The following is a 14,209-nucleotide window of genomic DNA, read 5'->3' as shown; positions in this document are numbered from 1 at the left end:
TCTTGTAGCAACTCCTATGAACATTTGTGGTTAACAGTTTCATTTCCAGCTCTCACAAACACATTTTAGTGAAATTAATCTTCAAATTTTCTTTTATGAGAGTAGCATTTTCAGATGCCTCCTCAACTCAACTGTTTTCATTCTCAGCCCAAGATATTTCTTTGCTGGATTTGTTATCTTTGGCTTTTACCTTTTCATTTTATTTTTCTTATAACTCTTATCAAGCTCACACATCTCTCATCTTTCCTCATCTTTATGCCCAATTCTGTCTTTTCTCAACTTCTTCCCACATTCTAACATTTTATCTTTAGCAGATAAATATTAGAGATGAAAATTTCTTAATTAAAAAGAACTTTTATTTAAAAGCCCCATTCTAGAGTGCATCATTTGACTTTTAAAGTTCTTACATGATTATTTGATTGTATCACATACATTTTCTGGTTTTTAATCTTGTTTCTTCACACATGGTCATCAGTCTTTTCAAACACAAACATCACTGCCCACGTATTTCTCAGATGTACCTCCGTAAATGGAGAGGGATTTTTTTCCTTGTATATCAAAGCACACTTCACTATTCTCTTCAATTATTTACTTTTAAAACTTATCTAGACCCATAGTCTGTGGGAGATATATAATAAAGGTAAATCACAGAACATAAAGGTAAAGCACAGTTAATTTTAGCCCCACTGGAAAGGTACTTGTCAAATACAGCAGAGGTTTTTCCTAATCTGTTCAACCATAGGAATATATTTTAAAATGGTAAATAGAGCAAAGGAAAAAAATTGAGTAAGAAGTTACTATTTCCTTTGTATTCTTCTGAATCGATGTTCACAGTGATTTTCTTCAAATCTTTCAGTGAGACTGTAACCTAAGGCCTGGCGTGAGGAAGGCATAACTCTTTGGACTATTTTGTTTTCATGCTTTTTGCATGGGCATGTGACGTTGTTTAGTAAGCAGCTTAGTCATATGAATGACACTCCAAAAATCTTTTCTGAAGAAATCCTTTAAAACCCTATGGCTGTCCTCTGGAGACAATTAGGAGGGTTTCTGGCATCACTTCAGTTTGGAAACCATCTAACTGTCCCCAGATGATTACATACCATTGGCATATCTAACCTCACAGTTCCTGGAAAGGGATGGAATCCCTCATTCTGGAGGCCATCTCTATCCACATGGAGGACGAGAAGGTGTTCAGGAGCAGTCAACATGGATTTACTAAAGGTAAATCATGCTTAACCAACCTGTTTGCCTTCCATGATGTAACAGCTACCTGGATGGAGGATGGAGATGGAGATTGTCTACCTTGATTTCTTCAAGTCTTTCAATTCTGTCTCTCACTACATCCTCATAGACGCACTCAGGAACTGGGGACTGGCTGAGTGGATAATGAGGTTCATTGAGAACTGGTTGAATGGGAGATCCCAGAAGGTTTTTATTGATGGCACAGGGTCTAGCTGGAGGCCTGTCACAAGTGATGTCCCCAAGGTTCAATACTGGGCTCAGTACTGTTTAATTTATTCATCCATGACTTGCATGAAGGAGCAGATGCCTCCCAGCAAGTTCCAACAAATTTTCCATGAGCCAGCAGTGCCCTTGTGGCTAAGAAGGCCAATGGTATCCAGGGGTGCATTAGGAAGAGCTAGCAGTTTGAGGAAGGTGATACTGCCCCTCTACTTTGCCCTTTTTTGGCGCATCTGGAGTGTTGTGTCCAATTCTGAACTCAGTGCAAGAGAGACATGGAGCTCATGGAGTGGGTCCAGTGGAAGACAGCAAAGGTGATGAGGGTACTGGATCATCTGCTTTACAAGAAAAGGCTGAGGGAGCTGGGCCTGTTCAACCTCAAGGAGAGACAAGTAAGAAGAAACCCCAGTGCCTGAAGAAGTGTGTCAAGAGGATGGAGCCAGGCTCTTCTTGGTGGGGCTAGGCAATAGGACAAGTGGGCAGAGGCTGTTGCACAGGAAATTTCACCTGAATATGAGAAGGAACTTCTTTACTGTTTTGGTGACTGAGCACTGGACCGGGTTGCCCAAGGCAATGTGTATTCTCCCTCACCAGAGGTATTCAAGAACTGTGTGGACACAATCCTGTGCCATGAGCTCTAGGATAACCCTGCTAGAGGAAGAAGGTTGGAGGAAGTTGACCTGCTGTGGCCCCTTTCCTTACACATTCTGTAATTTTGTGATTCTGTTTGTGTGTTTTCAGTGGGACAAAGTGAGAAAGCATATGTGTGTATATGGATATAGGAGAAGTGACAGAGCAAGTAAGAAACTTTTCATAAAATATTGCCTAATTCTTCTAGGGCTGTTTTCTGCTCTGGAAAGTGCCAGTAACCACTCAGCTTAATGTCAAATTTCTACTTCTGTCCCACTCTTCTTGGTCACTGAGATGAAAAGAACTCTGTGGAAAGCAAAACAGAATAAATCTGTGCAGGGTATTTTGGCAGGCTGAGCAGCTGCTACTTAAAATACAGAGCAGAACTTCTTCTTTTGGGAGAGTACCCAGTGATGGTTTTCCAGAAGCACAAGCAATATGTTTACTAATCTCTCCTGGCTAGCAGCAGTATGTTTCGTTTCCATAAGCCTGGAGGCCAGTAGTCCTGTGAGAACCTACAGTTGCAGAAATTCAAGCATAATAAATTTGACTTCAAATGACACAGTAATTCCTCAGCTTTTATACAGTTCCAGCTGCACACTTCAGCTCTACAAGGAATACAAAAGAAGTGACATCATCAGTACCTACATAATATTTTTAACTTGTGCTAGAATCTAATACTGTTAAGGGGCTAAAATAAGAAGCGAAGTTCTAAATTCTTCAGCGTTGCAGTCATGAAGCAATTATATCTGCAGTGTCCCATTAACTTAGGCTGTATTTCCATGAAATTTCAGAGGGCATTTGTGTATCTGGCAGTTTTTAAACATCTACTGATTATTAAGAGTACAAACACCAGGAAAAAACTTAAAATGCATGAATGACAGGATTTTTCATCTCCTTCTCTCTTTTTCTGGTAGTTTTTTTTTACAAGTGTCATTTGACTTTATTTGATTTAGACTGCTGCATTTCTGTGAACACAAACACAAAATGCATCAATATGTATTGCATATATTCATAAATTCACACACACTCTTTCCCCAATACACTAAGATATGACTATTATTTCTTAAATGGAACTGGGTGCCTGTGACAATATAACATTAGGTTCTAGCTATAAAATTTGTGTTTAATTTTTTTGGTCATTACTCCTATATGCCTCCTCTTGGAATTTTATTTTGTATTTTTTTTTTACCCCTCACAGTCTAGTTACATTATCTTTTTCACCTTACATGCATCTACTTTCAAGTTCCTTCTCTCCTGAGAGATACAATGCCGAAGAGAGAGTTATTATGATGACTAATTATCATGAGTATTCATTAATATTTCTTGGCTCTATTAGTTTCTTTTTGGTATCATTTAGTATCAAAAATGACTTGGACTCTTGTTGGTTAGGAAAATCATGATGTTTTTGTCTCACTAAGAGGTTATGGAATATTTTGCTGTTATACTCATTTTAGATACAAATGTTTCAGGTTGGATTTTTAGAGAGCTTCATCTTTTCTTCATGTTTTATAGGTAATCAAGAACTGTTGGAAAATGCTGAGTTATAGTGAAATATGATGATAGTAACCACCTAGTGTCCAGCTGTTCAATCAAATGTCCTACTAAAGAATGGAACACCTCTTAAAAATTTGGTTTAACCTGGAAAGTATATATCTGAAGCTATTGGACTGGGAAATGTGTTTGGAAGTCTTACTGTGTTGTCCTTCGAAACACAGTATGACATTTGACTTTTGGCCTAGAGTTTCAAGTAGTTCATTAGTGCTGGGTATTAAATGAATGTAAAATCAGTGAAGAGTGGATTTTAATGATGGGAGACTAGGAAAGTTTGCTGTAGGTGGGGACTTTGTTATCATTAACTTGACTCTCAGGTCAGGGCTTGTGAGGACAAAGAATGCAGTTGCACATCTCAAAACATCATCCCCATAAGATAAGCCACCACAACAGAACTTCAGATAAGCACAAACAGCACAGCAGGAAGGACCTAATTCCAGACCTTCACCTCCAACAGAGAGAAAAGTTTGGAACTAGTACACCAGAAAAATTGAACTCTACAGACTGAGGGTAAGAAACCCACTGCTTACACCCATGCCAGCCTAAGCTGTGGGAACTTCGGTGACCATCCTGTGAATTTCCAGGACCCAGCCCATATAAAAGTGGCACCTCCAGAAGAAGATGACTCGGGGATTCCCACCTCAGAGAAGACCAGGGTAAAGAAGGACCAGCAGAACACTGCAGGAATCAACATGGTGGTGACATCTTTTGCTTAACCTCTCTCTCTCTCTCTCTCTGTCTTTTTCTCTCTCTCCACCTGTCATTCCTATTTCTTCCTATCTCTCTACCTCACATTTACTGTTAAATAAAATCTGTACTATTGCTCTTGGTATATGGTCTCATTTGCACCTTAATTCAAGCAGAGGCACCTATTATAATTGGATCATAACAGGAAGTACATGAACTGCTGCCAGCCCTGGTGTGTATATGACCTTTTCCAATCCAGGACTCACAGGCTAGTATCTTTAGTAAAGTTTAAATTCACTTAGCAGAACTTAATACAAATATGTTTATAATAAATAAACATTTATAAGATGAATGATTCATTGTTAAGCCTGCAGATTAGACAAAGTCAACTTCTTGACTTTAAAATGAAGAGCCAGTTGCTATCTCTCAGAGCAAACCACCATTTTAAAATTTTAAAGTATTCAATCAGCCACACCAGTGCTGCTGAAGAAGGCCACTCAAGTGCAAGCAAATCATGACTGATTAAGTTCTTTGAACTGCTGAAAGACACATGCTAATAAAGGAACATAGATAACATATAATTATTTGCTCATTTTTATGTATTCAGGTACATATATAATTAAGGGAAAATTGCAGATCCTTTTCAGACAGAACCGTACATAATACAATACATGACATACATAATGCAATACAATTCAGCAGTTCAACCCACATTCGTAATAGAACAACCAGTTATATATATTGACTTGAAAAGCATAATCCTGCTTAGCATTTCAGCTCTTAGTCATTTCTGTCATTCTTGACACCTTTATAAATGAATCTAATCATCTTTCACAAAGTTTAATTAAACTGGTCTGTACATAGTCTGGTTCCAGAATCTAGCAAATTTCTGCATTAAAACTTGATTTCTCCTTTGAATTGAGTTAACATTAGGCCTCGCCAGAAATACGACAGTCTTGAAATATAAACTGCAGGTAACTCAGGATGTTGAATGTTGTACTTTGGAGACACATGAAAATGCTCAATCAATAAACAAAAGCTACAGCTAAAAATGATGTTTTGTTTTATGGAGATAAGCTGTTCCATATATAAGTCGTTATATTCATAGAATCATAAGATCATAAAATGGCTAGGGTTAGAAGGCATCTTAAAGATCATCTAGCTCTAACTTCTCTTCCATGGGTAATATGTAACAGCTTTTCTTTTTCAAAATTATTCCCACTAATATATCTTCAGAAAACCATGAGTTAATCCCTGTTATGATCCAATTATAATAGGAGCCTCTGCCTAAATTAAGGTGCAAATGAGACCATATGCCAAGAGCAATAGTACAGATTTTATTTAACAGTAAATGTGAGATAGAGAGATAGGAAGAAATAGGAATGACAGGTGGAGAGAGAGAAAGAGGTAAAGAGAGAGAGAGGTTAAGCAATGCAGTGTTCTGCTGGTCCTTCTTTACCCTGGTCTTCTCTGAGGTGGGAATCCCCGAGTCACCTTCTTCTGGAGGTGCCACTTTTATATGGGCTGGGTCCTGGATATTCACGGGATGGTCACTGAAGTTCCCACAACTTAGGCTGGCATGGGTGTAAGCAGTGGGTTTCTTGCCCTCAGTCTTTAGAGTTCAATTTTTCTGGTGTACTAGTTCCAAACTTTTCTCTCTGTTGGAGGTGAAGGTCTGGAATTAGGTCCTTCCTGCTGTGCTGTTTGTGCTTATCTGAAGTTCTGTTGTGGTGGCTTATCTTATGGGGATGATGTTTTGAGATGTGCAACTGCATTCTTTAAGTCCTCACAACTTTATCCCAAATTTTAGTGCCAGTTTGCAAACAGTTAAGATTTATAATAAAAGTGCTTCATGCAAAGATGTACACAAAAGAAACCTCAGACACTGTGCAGAAGCTTTTAACTAATCCTACAAAGACCAAAACTGTGCTATGCACTTTTGTGCTATCTGCTTCATCTCATCCATCTACAAACACCAAACATAAATACAATGCAGCTTTATGAATGCTCTATGACACGGCAGCTTGAGGGAGTGCTTGGATTTTCTGCTGGAACTACAGTAGAGATGATATTAAAGGTAAAAAATCTGATGCTTGAAACTGTGCAATGAACTGAGCAGAAAGCACAAGTTATGACCATGCCAATATTATTGTTATTTTTATTATTATCTACTCCATGACTAGCTATAATGTTTGCATGGAATGACTTTAAATAGGAGGTGGGGTTAGAATTTGAATAAGAAAAAATATTTTCTTCCATTCCTCTGCAAGTATGTGCATGGAAAGATAGTATGAGTTACCAAAAAACCTTATGGCAAAGCTAGGAGAAAAGTCTCTATTTTGAGTAAAGCATTTTAATAATAAGAGTAGATTTGCACTCTGACCCTGGAGAGAAAATTCTCAATACTGCTTTGCTGATGCCCTAAATATTTCATTACATATGAGGAACATTACATATGAGCATTACATATGTGGAACACACTCTAGAAAATATATTCTTAAAAATATGTGTTTTCTGAGGGTGATAAACACTCACATAACCTAGTATACAGCTAGAAGAGCATTCCAAAATAAGAAATGGAAAACATGAAGCAATGGAGCTATACAGAGCAGTAGGAACCAAGCAACGAGTTCTGCTTCCTGTTTATGAAAGCTGGCTTAGTGGGGAGTCATCACTGAAGAGTATCTATCAACTGCACCATGGCAATCAGATTAATGATGATTCTCCCAGTTATATTTAGTCATGAAGGAACAGGATTCTTCCCCGATCTGTGGCTTGTGTAGTATAGTAATTTCAAGCCCATTGAATGCAAATGTATTTTTTGAGTAGTATTCCAGTAAGATAGGTAAATGGCTTAGCAGAGGTGTGAAGGGCTACCCATGCTGAAAGGAAGGATAATGAAACTAAAATCCACACTAAGACTGAGCCGAGGGGAAAGCACAGCTCAGCATGCAGAAGAGGTTTTCATGGGTCCTTGGCACATGTACAGAGGAACTTCTGCAGTTCAAACCAGACCAGCTCACAAACTGTCCTCCCCTGTGCCAGATGTCTCTGCATGTAAGCAAACACCAGAGGAACTGGAGAACATCAGGGTGCCAGAGAAATTTAAATTGCTTGTCATATTCTGGTTTCTGTGGGTTTTAACCAAGAACCAATTTCAACCAGGTGTACAGAGATCTAGAACATAATGGCTTTCTTCAAGCATGGTGAAAACCATTCATTGACTAGAAGATATAGATGGGAGAACTGAAAATCCCCAACAGAAAGCCTGCAATGTGAGAGCTCATTCAGGCCACCCCCACAAATTCCAGCTGCTCTTCACCCAGGTATGCAAAACCTCATGGGCTGGTCAGCAGGCTTGTGTGCAAGGCCAGGCACACCCAGGGAAGGGAGCTGCTGCTGCAGTAGTTGGAGGGTGAGGGTGTGTGTAAGAGGGAACAACAAACACTGAAAAAGAGTGATGTGAACTTTCTGAGAATGCAGATTGCAGCACATGTAGCATAGGGTATAGGATGGAAATCTATAGGAAAACAGTTTTCATTAATCCCCTGTTCACAATACAAGATATTTTCTATTTTATCAAACTACTCTCTGATCAATAAACATTTCATTCTATTATAAACTGAACACAGAGGTCTCATTTGGGTAAAGCTTACTCAGAACCTGATTTCTAGAGGTAAAGTTTGACTGTATGTGTTTAAGCATTATTTCCTTTTGCTTTCTCTGCTGATAAGTATTTTTCTGAATTATGTTTAAGAAAATATTTAAAACCAAAACCAGAGTCTTCATGATATCTCAGATACACCATAAACTATCATTTGGAACTGTAAACATGCCATTTTAACACCCATGTATTCAATATATTGTCAATATTAATGTGAAAACCAACTTGCAACTAGTCAGAAATCTGAAAAGACACAAGTGATCTTTACAATTTGTTGAGGGGTGTACTTCAGAAGAGAAGACAACTTGGACAAAATTAGTGATAGCTTTCTAAGTTACTGTTTTCACTGGTGTATTTCACTTTAATAGTTCTTATTTTGATAAATACTCAGTTTCCCTTTATTTGAGGGCAAATAAGAATTTTTCTTACTTTCAAAAATGAGACTCTCCAGCCTGTAGCCCTTAAGGGTGGAGAGGTTCTCTGATTCCAGGCAGAGCTTTATTACAGAAATCTCCAAAGTGAATGGAAAGCAGCCCACACAGCATATAATAACTGCTTGTGAGTTTTCTCTGTGGGTTATTAAGATTAAAATGATTAGGTTACTGACTGTGTAGAGGAACAATTGTTCGTTCAACGGTGCATAAATAGTTTTAAAGGTGTGAATAGGTCTTGTTGTTGAATCAAACATTTTGCATAAAAATGTCATTAGAAAGACACCCTGGTGTGGTTTATGGGATAATAATTTCAGTAATAGAAATGTGAACTCTGTTATATACATTATAAAAGCTTGTTACTCTGTAGAGTCCCCGGAAAGTGAGACTGCCACAACTCCCTTTTATATTATTGCTCTTTTATTGATGAAAAAAGTCTGTAGCCAGAGGTAAGTGCTAAATCATCCTGCTAGCTCTGCCCCATTATATTGTATACTTCATGTTGGAACTGAAAATATCTTGAAATATAAATTTATATAGTAATATTAAAAACCTTCAAACTCAATGCACTTCTTCAAGGATGAACTAACTGTTCACATGTATTTTATATTTAATAGTCTGCAAAATATACTAAAAAGCCAGAAGTGAGGTATATATGGTTTATAGTTTCTGTATTTGGAATGAAAGTTATTAGAACAGATGAAAAAAGTTTTGTTAAATGCAGTGTATTTTATGAGCTAATACTTTACAAGCTGTATTGATCACAACTATTCTGGCAGCAGAAGTGAAACAAAAGAGTAATAGCCAAGATCAAGCTTCATGCAACCAAATAATAACATGGAGTAGTAAATGGAAAGCCAGACAAAAAGGCCCAGAGAGATCACATAAAATCGGGTTTTGCAGAATATTAAATCCGCTGCAGATAATCAGTGGCATACGAACAAAATTAAAATAGACAGTCAGAAGCTGCAAGCTGGGAAACATAAATTTTTATCTCACTAATGTTTCCCTAATGGATAGTTCTGATGCATGATGGGGATTTGTTTTTAAATGACGTTATTTCACTGCTAACTGACCTTCCTGTCCAGTTCAATTTGCATAAGGAATTGAGATGCTTAGAAGGTATGATTTTTTAAGAAAAGAGAATTTTTGCAAAGTCATTCTGAAGGCAGAATGAGAACAGAATGAGAATTGTTTTGACTTCAAGAAGTATTATGATAAACAAAATTCTTAAAATAGAAGCACAGAAAACTAATTCCATTTTAATGTAATTCTGAGACCCATCCTAGATTCCCAAGCTTGCAATGAGCTGCATTTCCTCTGAGTCTTGTGCTCCTTTGAAGCTTTAGAGGCTTTAATAGGGCTTTGGGCAAATGCAGGCATCTGCCCACACTGAGCTTATTTAAAGTCAGGGACCTAACAGTAGATTAACTATATTGGTCCATAAATAACACACCTGTCACTTGCACAAAGTAGACCATCTGTTATTTGCACAAACCCTCAGAATTTCTCACAGTAAGTTGTGGGGCAATGTGCTAATAATGCCAAATCTTTGGGCAGTAGTAAAGATAGACCCTGACCTTGCTCAGGTGTAGGTAATAATTACATTGCAAGTAATTAATTATGTAATGATTACTTCCTGCTTGCTTTACAGTAGCTCTGGTTTCCTGCAGATGTAGTGCAGACCTTCTTGTCTTAAAAAAAGCATGTTTACAAGACTACAGCATGTCATCACTGTGCGTGATTAAACAAACTGTTAATTCTGCTTTGTCCTGGTTATTGTGGTTAGTACTTGATAACATAAAAGCCCATCCATAGATCTGATACTCTAACAGGTATGAAGTCAGTCTGCATAAGCCACACAATATTTCTATTAGAAAATTGACCAGTGTTAGGCAACAGTCATTGTACCAGTATTAATTTGTTTACATCGCTGAGTTATTGCTACAATTAGTAATTTTTTTTTTTTTTTTTTTTGGCCTGAGAAAACTAGATGTCTCGTAAATACTTCCTGGGTACACTTTAGGTGTTATCACAGTCCGATGACTATTTTCAGTAGTGATTTTGGATTTTGTCAGTGTCTTCTGCATAAAAGGTTTGTTTTACAGTATGGGTACCAGCCTTTGTAGGTTCACTGGCTGCAGTACTGGAGAAAGGTCAGAAGCATATTTTATTTATTATCATTGAAATTGCTTCACAGACTAGTAGTACATCACAACTTTAACTTAGCAAGCAGTAGCTCTGAGGCTGGGGAAAGAAGATTCTGAAAAAGTGTTTGAGTTGCAAATGACCACGTGAACAGATACTATTCTTTAAGGCTGAATTTAAACCAAATATTCAGAAATTGTATAGTTTTGGCTTTTCACTTTGCGTTGCAATGGCCTAGAAGATATCCTTAGTCTGTAAGAGCTGCAAGGTATGTGTGCAGCTGCTGTGATTGGATAACTTTTGCTCTTGGATAACTTTTAGCTCCTTAATTTTATATTAGAGGCTTGGATGTCAATTCCCACAGCATAAAGCACAAAGTTACCACAGCAATTTACTTGTCCTCCACTCTGGTCTTTACATCAGAATTCTTGTTCTGTGGACAAAAATCACAGATAATGACTGCATGGAAATTCTAAGTAGACATTTTTGAATTTTGGGTTGTGGTAAACCCAAGGTAGAAGGGGATAAAATTGTAAAAAACAAGACATGTATAAAATATGGTGACTGATATCCTAAAGGATGGAGACAATGAGATTTCTCACCTTGAGGAAACTGTGATAATGGCCTCTGGTGGGGCTTCAGGAAAGGGAAGACTCAAACACCTTCATGACCCCTCTGATCCTCCCCTGTCACCTTGCTGCCAGCAAGGGTCTTCTGGCAGAGATCAAACATACTCAAACATACTTCTGAGGTGGACTCTGGCCTGGAGGGCTGAGGGAGAGACCACAGCAAGGCTGGGGAAAGGGTAACCCAAGTCTTCCATTGTAAATCCAAGCCTGAGCTGTCATTCTTGTCTCCTAGTCACATATAGAAGTTCTGCTTCTGTCCTTCCTTTCTTTGGCAATAATGGAGTCTAATTATTGTAGGAGATGGTCAGGAAGATCTCAATATTCAATGGAAAAAAAGACAGAAGACAGGACTTCGTGTCTGAGGGAATTTTTAGCTCAGATGCATGTCCCTTTTTATATGACTCTTGCATCTCACTACAAAATCGCTATTAAATAAGGCAATGGCTTCTTTCCCCATTAAACAAGAACAAATAGGAAAATATTTTCACAAGAGTGATCTACTGATTACCAACCTGAAATGTAGGTTTCAAGTCTATTTTCTGGATTTATTATTTTCTGCCAAAATTGATTTGGACAAAACCCATAGTAATTACCTAATATGTGGTTAGCAATTTTCCATCTCATTACACAACCCTTGTATCCTATTACCCATTTAAATGAATACCTGTTAAGTGATCAGACCTGTATAACTCAAACAATTTTTCGATCCATCAAGCCAAAACAAATAGAAGACTTCAATAAAGTCTTTACAACAGAATACCACAATATAAGACACAATAAAAATGGGATTTATCAGTGCAATACATCAGCTGTATGAACATAAAATTTTATACCAGAATCAAAATTACTTTTTGGGATGTCACATGATTATACCATAACCCTAAACTTGCAAAATCCTAAGGAGCTCTGAGAAGCCATTTTGTGTCATCCACATAAGAGCTGTGCATCTCTGGGATGCATCAAAATCAAACACAACTAATTCTTATACAGACCTAATACATAAGAAGTACTACTAAAAGTGCATGAAAACTTGTTATTTTCAACTTGTATTTTTTGCACTGTTTTTGTGTAATCAGAGGTACTGTTGAAAATAAAATAACTGTATTCATCCCAGAGTATGTGTTGTCTTTTAAACAGTTGCTTTTCAAAGCACATATGATGTTTGGTATTGGAAAAGCAAAAAGAACATTGTAGTATGATTCAAGCTTAAAACAAACAGTTAGGATTCAGGATTAGGATGATCAAGTCAAATTCGATTCTGCTACAGTTCAGCATACTGGAACCTGTTTCTACCCATTTAGAGTTTTACATTTTTTGCTCAATTTCTAGACATTTCAAGTAGTCAAACTCTGATTCAAGAGTCTGGAAATTACTGTAAATATTATATTCTTCCCTAGAATGAAGACTGCTTTTATTCTGCAAGGAAACATAATATTTATTGAATCTGATGTTACTTAGTTCATTAAGAATTGTACATCTACAGTAAAGACTAGAAACTGTCATATGAAAACAAACTTTTCACACATAAACTTTTTTCATGATACTGTACGTAGTTTAGCATTGATATCATGTACACAGTCTTCCTCTTTAGAAAAACAGATCTTCATTTATAAATATGTGTGTACCCATTGAAAATAGCATATCAAAGCAGTCTAGAGGTCTGCTGTCTGCAGAATATATCCTGTGTTTCCTTGGAAGGGTTCTAGGCTCAGCTACCTCTCCCAAGTGGTTTCAATGGAATTGGAGCAGAGAAGTTAGCTACGTCAGAAAACCTAATCCACCAATTTCATGTGATTAATTTCTGCACTTCATCTAATCTCCTTTGCTTTCCATTATGCTGTTTCTCACTGTAATCATAGTGTAGCAGATACAGAACCATGAACTCCTGCTGTTTCCCAATGATGAAAAAACCAAATGAGAACAGAGTCAATAGAGACATGGAAAATGTAGATTCATATCTTGGCTGAAGTGAGCTCTTAACTGAATATAGACTGTAGCATAATTCAAAGTGAAAAGCCTAAAGATGTTGTTAAGGTCTGATTATTGAGAAATTTCTCTACACAAATTAAGGTGCAAATTAGACCATATGCAGAAGTCAATAATGTGAATTTTATTTAACAGTAAATGTGAGGTAAAGAGATGGAAAGAAATAGAAAAAAAAAGAGAGAATGAGATAGAAAGAAATCACCATCCATGGATCCAGAAGTAACCCACTGGTATATGGGATAAATTTATCAGTATCCTTCACCTAGGCTTCTTGGTGGTGGGGGGTCCCAAGGTAGTTCAAAACTTTTCACTATTCATACATTTTAGCAAACAAAGCAAGCCATGCTTATTGGCTCCACAGTTCTCTTATCTTACTGGTTTAATGATTCCCTCACTTCTAATGCTACATAGTCCCCTGCTCAGTGTTTTGTGTTGGTGGGTTGTGATGTCCCCCTGTCAGAATTCCCTTTTACACAACCTGAGTTGATTTCAGTGCAGCTGTTGAGTTGGCTTTCCTTGTGGCCATAAATTCTGCATTCTTTATGGCCATTATCAGTGATACATTCCTCTCCCCTGCTTTGCTAACCTCCCTCTTTGTCTGAGACAACTCTTAAACAATAAACCCACCTCTATCATATCCCAAGTTCCAATCATGTGGCTTAATTTACAGTCCAAGCTCCATGAAGTTCCATTTGGGGGAAGCTTGGGTGGTCACAGATGCCGTCTTTCCCATAACTTGGGGTGATTCTTGTTTGACCAGTGAGATGTGTCTAAGCAGTTGCTTCTTTACACAGTTTGCCACAATGGGAATTTTTGTCTGGATTTCTTACCCATGATGTGCTGATCAGGTTTTGCCTCTGCCAGGCCTGGAATTTGTGCCATGCTGACACTCCATTTTGTGGTTATCTCATGGCAAAGTTCTTCTGTGGCCTTGACAGTGTTTGAGACAGAGAACTGTGATCTTTAAGTTCTTACAGACTGTCATCTCAAAACAGACAATTTTTCATAATAACAATTTC

This window comes from Fringilla coelebs (assembly GCF_963513975.1).
Source record: "Fringilla coelebs genome assembly, chromosome: 5".
Classification (NCBI taxonomy): Eukaryota; Metazoa; Chordata; class Aves; order Passeriformes; family Fringillidae; genus Fringilla; species Fringilla coelebs.
This window is presented reverse-complemented; position numbering follows the sequence as displayed.